Source organism: Herpailurus yagouaroundi, unplaced genomic scaffold (assembly GCF_014898765.1).
Source record: "Herpailurus yagouaroundi ecotype Mexico unplaced genomic scaffold, PumYag 188, whole genome shotgun sequence".
NCBI classification, from domain to species: Eukaryota; Metazoa; Chordata; class Mammalia; order Carnivora; family Felidae; genus Herpailurus; species Herpailurus yagouaroundi.
In genome coordinates, this window is record NW_024412419.1 from 273,203 (window position 1) to 281,751 (window position 8,549).

General features: G+C 49.3%; 1 long non-coding RNA gene across 1 annotated transcript; it reads left to right on the forward strand.

Annotated features, from left to right (window-relative positions):
* Nucleotides 1–464: 464 nt before the first annotated feature.
* LOC121044016 (uncharacterized) lies at nt 465–4,928 on the forward strand. The gene is made up of 2 exons (XR_005797062.1): nt 465–586; nt 2,772–4,928. It is a non-coding gene; the product is annotated as an uncharacterized LOC121044016 (long non-coding RNA).
* The last annotated feature ends 3,621 nt before the right edge of the window (nt 4,929–8,549 follow it).

Genomic DNA, 8,549 nt, shown 5'->3' on the forward strand with positions numbered 1-8,549 from the left:
GGCGCCACAGGGCTCCCACGTCCTCACTGCCAGCTCTGCCCCTTTTCTGACCCGGGGACAACACAGATCTTTTGCGCTTGTAGAACATCTGGAATTTAATTCACATGGAGAAGACACACATTTAGGCCACATTCAGTTTAGGGGCTTGTTGGACAGTCAGCTGCTGAGCCTCAGCTCTTCGTGGAGAATTTGACTGAAAGTAGCATTTAGTGCAGTTCAAAACTGCCTGATGCCCCTCCACTTAAATGAGTCCAGAGAAAACAGAAAAAACACAAAGTACAGCTGAGGCCCAGGGTCAGGAGGAGAAAGACAATGTGTTTTTGTTCCTCTGGGCAGGGCTGTGGGTGAGCCCCTCCCTCCTCTGTGACCAGGTCCCGGTGACGCCTCCCTCCTCTGTGACCAGGTCCCGGTGACCCCTCCCTCCTCTGTGACCAGGTCCCGGTGACCCCCTCCCTCCTCTGTGACCAGATCTGGGTGAGCCAGCCCTCAGGCGGGGGCTGCAGCCAGGCTGGAACCTGCTTCTCCCTCAGAACCTCTTCTCGCCCTGAAGGGTGTCCAGAGGCGGGTTCGCTGCGTGGCCAGGGAAGTACATACTCCCAGCTTTCCCGCGAGTGTCCGTCCCTCACACTAAAAAACACTAGTCTGTCTGCAGCCTGGCAGCCCACCCGGGGTGGGGGGTCCCGCTCGCCTCTTCCCACCACCCGGCCCCTTCCTTCCCCCGCAGAGGCCTCTCTGACGCCAAGCCTGCTGCTTCCCCAGGATGGCTACCTGAATCTCGCACAGATGTCACTTTGGTTTCCATTTACAGCTTTTATTCCTAAGTGCATTTGTTTAGCATTTACTTGAGTTTTCCCCTTGTGCTTTATGAAAAGGATGTTTTTGAATTTAGGGGAGGAGAAAGAAGGACAAATAACTATTTTTCGCACATAAAAGTGAGGTCATCCAATGCGAATCTCATTGTCAGTTTCTGCCCCAAGTAGCTCGTGCGGACGCAGTCAACGCATGGCAGAAAATGGCCCCTTCCTGCTGTTCAATTTAGTGAGCAGGTACAAGGTATGCTTCCCTAGGCCAGTAATCTCTGAAGAGCAGAGTGACCCTTTGGGGTGTGCAGGGAGCAGGTCCAAACCATCAGAGCACCTCTTTGTTCGTATTTCCGGCCCCTCAGGTTTCACCCCAGGTGCGCACGTGTGTTACAAAGGACGCCGTGTTCAATTCAGCTTGCACACGCAAGTGCCCACAGCTTGGGGTTGCCTGGTGAAGACCTCTGATGAGGCATGCACTCGGAAAAGCCTTCTGGTTACTCTTTCTAGACTGTGCACGTCAAGAGCAAGAATGTATCTGTTTTGTTTTCTGTAGGCTCCGTGTTTGGCTGGATACTGGAGCGTAAGAGACACGCCATAACTATTTCTGAATGATTGGATCAATGTCTGCACCAACGTAGACATTTTTAGACTTTTAATTCTTTTCAAATCAAAACCGCTTGCATAGGTGATATTGAAAGTGCTACCCCAATATAAGAAGCTATTTAAATAGCATCATAATGGTTATCACAGAAAGGTTATCCAACTGGCCTAATTAATCAAATTAGCAGTTGGTATGCCAAGAGGAGGGTTCTCTCTGTGTGGGACTACCAGAAAGTGCTTACTATATGCCCCGATTTTTGTATTTGTCACTGTACCCTGCACCGATACTGAATGAATACTGAGGGTCTAAATGATGGCTTATGCTTTGCATATTATCTAATAGACTTCAAACGGGCTTCTGACTCCTCACTGAACAGATATTCACACAGTGGGAGTGGTCGGTGTTCAAGGAGTATGTCCCTTCACCAGCCACCCTCATCTGAGAGCGTAGTAGGAAACTTAGATCCCGATTGGCTGAGGAAACCGGATGTCCCTAAACCACCCGTCTCTGGTCTGAAACACCGAAAAGCGCAGTGAGCAATGAGCGTGTGGAGCTGTGCACGTCATGTCAGTGGGAAGGAGCCTGGGTGTGAAGGGGGACGAGGTCCACGTCTTCCGAGCTGGCCCGTCTCAGGTTCGGGTCACAGCCCCCGCAGAGGTCGTCACACTCAAGCCCGGTGTGGGTCCCTGGGCCACTAATTAGCTTCTGACCCTGCTGAGCAGCTAACCCTCTTGGGCCTCTACTGTGGAATAAGAAAGTGAAATCAGAAGTCCTCTTAGGACCCATTCATCTCCATGCAAATTCAGCTGCGTCGTTGGATGACTCATCACTCACTCAAGTAAATGGCATTTTTCACTTTTTAACTAAATAGCCTTCTGTTCTAGTCAGACCTGTCAACCCACACACGACGGGAGGCTTTAGTGTAACTGACTTGCGTACTGGGACTGACAAAACCGGAGTGGTGACCGTCAGCCCCGAGGTGGGAAGCTCCTGCTGGCAGAAGGCCCCGGAGGGCCCTCTGGGCGTGAGATCTGGACTCTTGCCTGTCCCATGGGGCCACCAAGGCCTGCGCGTGCAAGCAAGAGGGTGGGAATGGCCTGGGCAGGGGGGCGGCTGGGGCTGCAGAAGAGAGCCCTCCTCTTGGGTGCAGGCAGCTTCTAGAAGCACCTCTGCGTGGCCTCCATCACGTGGCTCAGGTTAGGAACTGCCGTGAGACGTCGACTGAGTCAGAGCCCACGGCAAATTGCACCAGACTGGTGCCTGACCCCGTCCGTGTCAGGGCAAGGGGACGCATCTCTGTCATTTGGACAAAACGTTTTCTCATCTTTGTGAAAAAGAAATTTCTTTTTGGCTTTTTATCCTCTAAGGTTCAAGTTTCCTACTGCCTTGCAACTTATCCGCTTGTTTTGGAAGAGAGAAACCCTCACGTTGGAATCTAAGTCATGGCTGCAATAGTGATAATCTGAGGAGAAAAAGACTAAGGAACCCAATTTTTATATTGTTTTCAGAAAAGGACAACAAGCAGATGCTGTGGAATCTGCTGTGAGGCCTGTTTCAAGGAGCAGGTCTAACAAAATGTGAGCCCTCTCCTGCCTCTCTGAGGAAGACCCACCCGGTGGCAGGTGGTGTTGGGCGCAGGCTGCCGTGTAAATCAGAGAGGAGGCGTGTGGCCGATAGGAAGGGTCGGGTGGCCCTGCGCCTGGCACCCTCCGATGTCCTTGTTTAGCGAACACCGAGTAGACGAGCCGTGTGTCACGCGAGCCTCCTGCCCTCACCTGTGGGACGCGATCACGGGCATGACCCGGGGACGCGGCACAGCTAGAGCGGTTTCTCTCGCCAGCAACAAAATGCGAGGATACGGTCCTTAGCCACCAGATTCAAGATTCAAAAAGAAACGTGAGCTTTTCACCGAGAAAGATATTGTTAGCCTCCGTTCATCTTGCTTGCTGGTGTTCTCTCCTCCTCTGGCACCAAATAAAGGCAAAATCGTACCATCAGTTCTGCCGGCAGGGCCACTGGCCACTTCCTTGGCATCTGGCCGAATTACTTACGCATCACTGCTGCTAGAATTTTTCATCTTCCCCACAGTGGCCTAGGAAGTGACAGAAAAAGCACTGGGTATAAACAGCCCGCACTGTGTTTGCAGGGAGGTTGGAGAAAGGCCAGCCTCGCCCTGGGCCCTGACACAGCATCGCTTGACTTGACCCGGCATAATCCAGGCTGCTCATGGACACATGCAATCAATGGAGAACGTGCCGGTTATGAGAGCGTGATTAAAGTCTGGGTTTTGCTTTAGGTCGGACTTGGGCTGCTCTCCAGGGGCACTGAGCATCTCACCGAAGGCAGGCGAGGCTGCTCACTCCGTCTTGCACAGAAATTCTCTATGTCTCAGTGAAGGAGAAATCTCCGAGTGAGACAGTGTTTAAATTTTTAATAAGTAGAATCCAGGTGGGAAATCCAACCCCCACTGCTCCGGCCTGGACACTGCACTGCGGGTGCTGCTGCTGCTGCTGCTGGAGTCAAGGATCCGTGAGCCGACCAGCTGGGAAGACGTGCAGCACGGCAGTGGGGCTGCTCTGGGGACGGAGGGCTGGCGCCGCGGGTGGGTGCTGGGGGTTCTTGCCACACCATGCAGTATCTTGTGAATTCCATGCCACTGACAGCTTAAAAAAGTTTGCTTCATTTTTTTTCTAATAAAAGAAAGAAAAAGGAGTTTATACGCTCTTGAGACCAGCATTCCCAAAGTTTTCTATAAACTTGGGTGACTCTCTTTTCCCGTTTGCAGAACATATAAAAGAAAGAAACACAGGCAGAAAATGATTGTCTCAGTTTCCTGTTTCTCTGCTCAGAAGTCATTTGTCCTGTGGGCCTGGGGGTAACACACATCTGTTCCCAGGACAAGCAGACATCCTTGGACTTCAGCAACCTGGACGACCACGCCCTCCCACCCTCCTTTGTTCATCCCGGCTGTTTCTCCAGGTGGGGCTTCACACTGGGATGCGTGCTCTGGCCATCAAGAGCCGTACTTAGTCTACTCTGCGGGCCCAAAGTGGAGACCATCTTCCTGTTGATAGGTTCCAACTAAAGGATGCTGATCACTTGTTATGGGAGACTCATAGGATGTAGATGAGACCCAGCCACCGGAGACAGTTAAACACGTGGCTCCTTCAAAGCCACGTCATTCTGTTGAAGTGTCAGTCAGAAGCCCCACACGTTGCTGAGAGAGGCCAGAGCAGGACCGAAAGCAGAGCAGGTCATCTGGAAGACAAGCCTCTGAACCTCTTCCGCACACTATGGAGACACCACAGGGAGAACCCTGAGGGCACACAGCAGCTCCGAGCCCCTGTAGATGCGATCCAACCTCTCTGCACTTGTGCTTGGCTGGTGCTGGGCACAGGACCCCCAGAGAAGCAGATGAATTCACCCCACGGGCACAGTGGCTGGAGCCCAGAGCCCTGTGTGCACCCGGAGCCACCTGTCGCCGAAGCTTTAAGTGAGGAATATCATAAATTGTATAATGTACACTTTCCGTAGAACATTTTCTTATATTTATATACAAATTTAAACTGATAAAGTAAAAGGTGTTTTATAGAAACTTCATTTAAGTAATACATGCAAATACTTGTATCATTTCCAAAGGAAATCGTGCTCTCGTTCACGTGCAGATGTCAGACCTTCTGTTTGGCTGCAGTACGATGTGGTCTGTCCATGATCATACAGACACGTGTCACAGACTCCTAAGTTCGCTGCTAACAGACAACATGGGCAGGTCTCTTGTCCTCTGCATTTGTGGGTTGGAAATGTGTACACACGTCCCAACCCCAGGTAGGTCGTGAGAAAAGGTTGGCTGAAATGTGTGGGGTCAATCTCTCAATACTCATTTCTCAGGGGTTTATGTTCCCGGATCCAAGATGGCCATGAGCATAACTGCACGTTCACCTAGGACAGAGGAGGGAGCAAGGCTGGGGCGGTGGGGTGCTGGCTTTTGGGTCAGCATCCCAGGGTGTTCTGGGCCATAGCCTGGCTGTGTGACCTTCAGCAAGTTTTAAGTTCCCAGTTTCCTCCTCTATAAAGTAGGAGCAACATCCCTATCACATAGGTTATTGTAAGTGGTAGCCCACGAATGAAAAATGATGAACACGGTCTCTGATGTAAGGATGGTTAATGCTAATTTATCCTCTTTTTCAACATAACTCATAGGGTGGTGTTTCTCAGGAAGGCTGAAAATTGTTTCAAAAAACAAAAAATATATTAAGAATCTAAAATAGTATTATTTTTTACATATTAAGATAGATTTACTTTAGGGGCACCTGGGTGGCTGAGTCAGTTAAGCATCCGACTTTGGCTGAGGTCATGATCTCACGGTTTGTGGGTTGGAGCCCCACGTCAGGCTGTGTGCTGATAGCTCGGGGACTGGAGCCTGCTTCAGATTCTGTGTCTCCCCCTATCTCTGCCCCTCCCCTGGTCATGCTCTGCCTCTCAGTAATAAATAAACATTAATAAAATAGATTTATTTGGATCTAAAACAACAAGATTAGAACACATTCTGCCCCTTTAAAAAGGGGAAGTGCTTCTGTCACACCCGTGTCTCCTGCAGGAGAGGCCCGGCAACTATGGGTGAGGCACCTGGCAGGTTGAGAGCTGGCTGTTATCAGCACCATCTAAGAAGGCTGACAGGTCCAGACAGCACTGTGGCTGATCCAGAATACTCTGGGTCCTGACCCTCAGCATGGGAAAGAAGAGGAGCTTAGCATGTGATGTTTGATTTTCAAATCCCAAGAAGCAAAGGAGAAAGAGTAGCATGTTGCTACTTTGGGATATTGGGGAAAACCAATGAGAATCCCAGCGTGGAGGGAATTACTGTAAGGTGTCTCTTTTGAAGGGGACTGGGAGCCCTAGGAAGCTGTGTCTCTAGCTGTGGGACATGAAGAGTGACGGCATTTGGCTCACGTCCCGTGGGCCAATCCTGGGGAGTGCCAGCACCCATCGCTCGTACCTGCCCCTCACCAGGCACTTCCACTGGACCCCAGGGATGTGCTCAGAGGTCCTCGAATTGGATACTTGTGGGTCTCCTTGTGCTTCATCGCTGGCCACCGTGGACCTTTGTTTTTTCAAATCACAGCACCAGGGGCCTCATAGGTTGGTTCCATGAGTTTCAGCCAGAATTCTCAGGTTCTAATGGTCAGCGCTTCATGGGAAGGACCTATGAGGCCGCTTCTCGATTGGGTGACAGTGACAGGGAAGCCATCTCATAGGTCTTTCAGTTATGAAGCTGCATGAGATGTTTGTCATGAAAGGGCGACCAGACCTCTGTCTTACCATGGGGTGCCACACTCTGGTTCCTCCCACGCTCTTCCTGTGTCCAAGGCTGGGAGAAGCAATTACATTTCAGAAGAGAAGTCTTTAGAGCTCTAAGGGAACCATAAAACCTCCAGTCTAGTCATTTAGAACCAGCGGTTTTGGGGTCCCAGGGATATTCAGAGTTTTTGGCGGGGGTAGGAGTTCATGGCGGTTCCACTGCTGACACAGTGTGCCACTTCTAGTCTGGAACCAGGACTGCTATGCCAGTATGAAAAAGCCATCTAACTTGAGAAATCTGTGGTGATTCGTGTGAAGGATGAAGTATTTTTGTTTCTATCCTCTGCACTTCCCAGAGTCCACATTTGTCTAATATGCCAACTGTCATTCCCTAAGTCTTAAAAAGAAATGGAGGAAGAAAAAGGTATTCAGAAAAGGGTGAACCACATGAGTGAGGGAGTGGAAAATGGCATCGAGGAATGTGACAGTCCGGCTCAGAAGACAGTATGCCATTGGGAATCTCTTTTGCTTTAAATTAAGCTTTCGTTTTCTTTGTGCTGTCGGTTGTTGACTAACCATGAGTTCTCACACTCTTTATAAGCTTTGCAGCTCAGTCTTTTGCTCCTAGCACTAGACTCTAAAAATGGTGTTAACTGACCCTACTTGTCTAAGGGAAATTGTGACTACCTTCCGTCCTTATGTGCGTGTCTCCAGACTTTCCAGAGTTACATAAGTAATTAGCAACTTCAGAACAGAATCAATGAAAGTAAATATGAAAAACAATCTCTGGTTACTAATTCTGGCTTAGGTCCTAGAGTTCGGTGGTTGTGCCCAACAGCTATCACGAGTAGATGGATGGAGTGCAAGCTCTTCCCAGAGCCAAGCCACCTCTGTCTCGCAACACGCAACTCAATGTTTCCAGATGTTCTGAGTTTCACGGTTTGTGGATTCAGGGCCTAGAAGCCAGAAATCTTATTTTCCACATCCTTGGGATGCCTCCTGCTGAAACTGGAACTCAGAGTCTCTAATTGTGACAGGTCCAAGACAACAATTCTATGACTCAGGTAAGGAGTGATGATGGCATGTGTTCTCCATCTTGGCCATGTCTACCCTGATGTTCTTTTTTTTTTTTTTTTTTTTTTTTTTAATTTTTTTTTTCAACATTTATTTATTTTTGGGACAGAGAGAGACAGAGCATGAACGGGGGAGGGGCAGAGAGAGAGGGAGACACAGAATCGGAAACAGGCTCCAGGCTCTGAGCCATCAGCCCAGAGCCTGACGCGGGGCTCGAACTCACGGACCGCGAGATCGTGACCTGGCTGAAGTCGGACGCTCAACCGACTGCGCCACCCAGGCGCCCCGTACCCTGATGTTCTTTTAGAAGGTCCTGTGAACACAGTGTTGAACTGTTAAGTTTTGAACTCTCATGACTCAAAAGAAAAACCATATCTGTTTATTTTTGTTCAATTTTGCAAGTTTTATATAGAGTTCCCATAAATAAAACTTTGTGTTTTGAGAATGTGAGGGCATGAAAACAGATACAGTTTAGCCAAAAGCAGTACCTAATATTCTAGTCTCCTGGGTTGTTTATTAGGGACCCTGAATTTTACACTAGAAAATAATTTAGGGTTCCAAAAGGTTACTAAATTGACTTTTTATTTCTTTTTTATTTACACATGAAGTATTAAAAATATTTATGTGCAAAATCTTCTTGTTCCATGCAGTAATAAGTAAGGGCATGGGGACTCCTACAGGTATTGGTAACATGACCACAGTTTGGTGCGCTCTGCACAGACGGTGGCAAAGTCGGGATTCATATTGTGACCCAGCTGTATGATGAAGTGAGC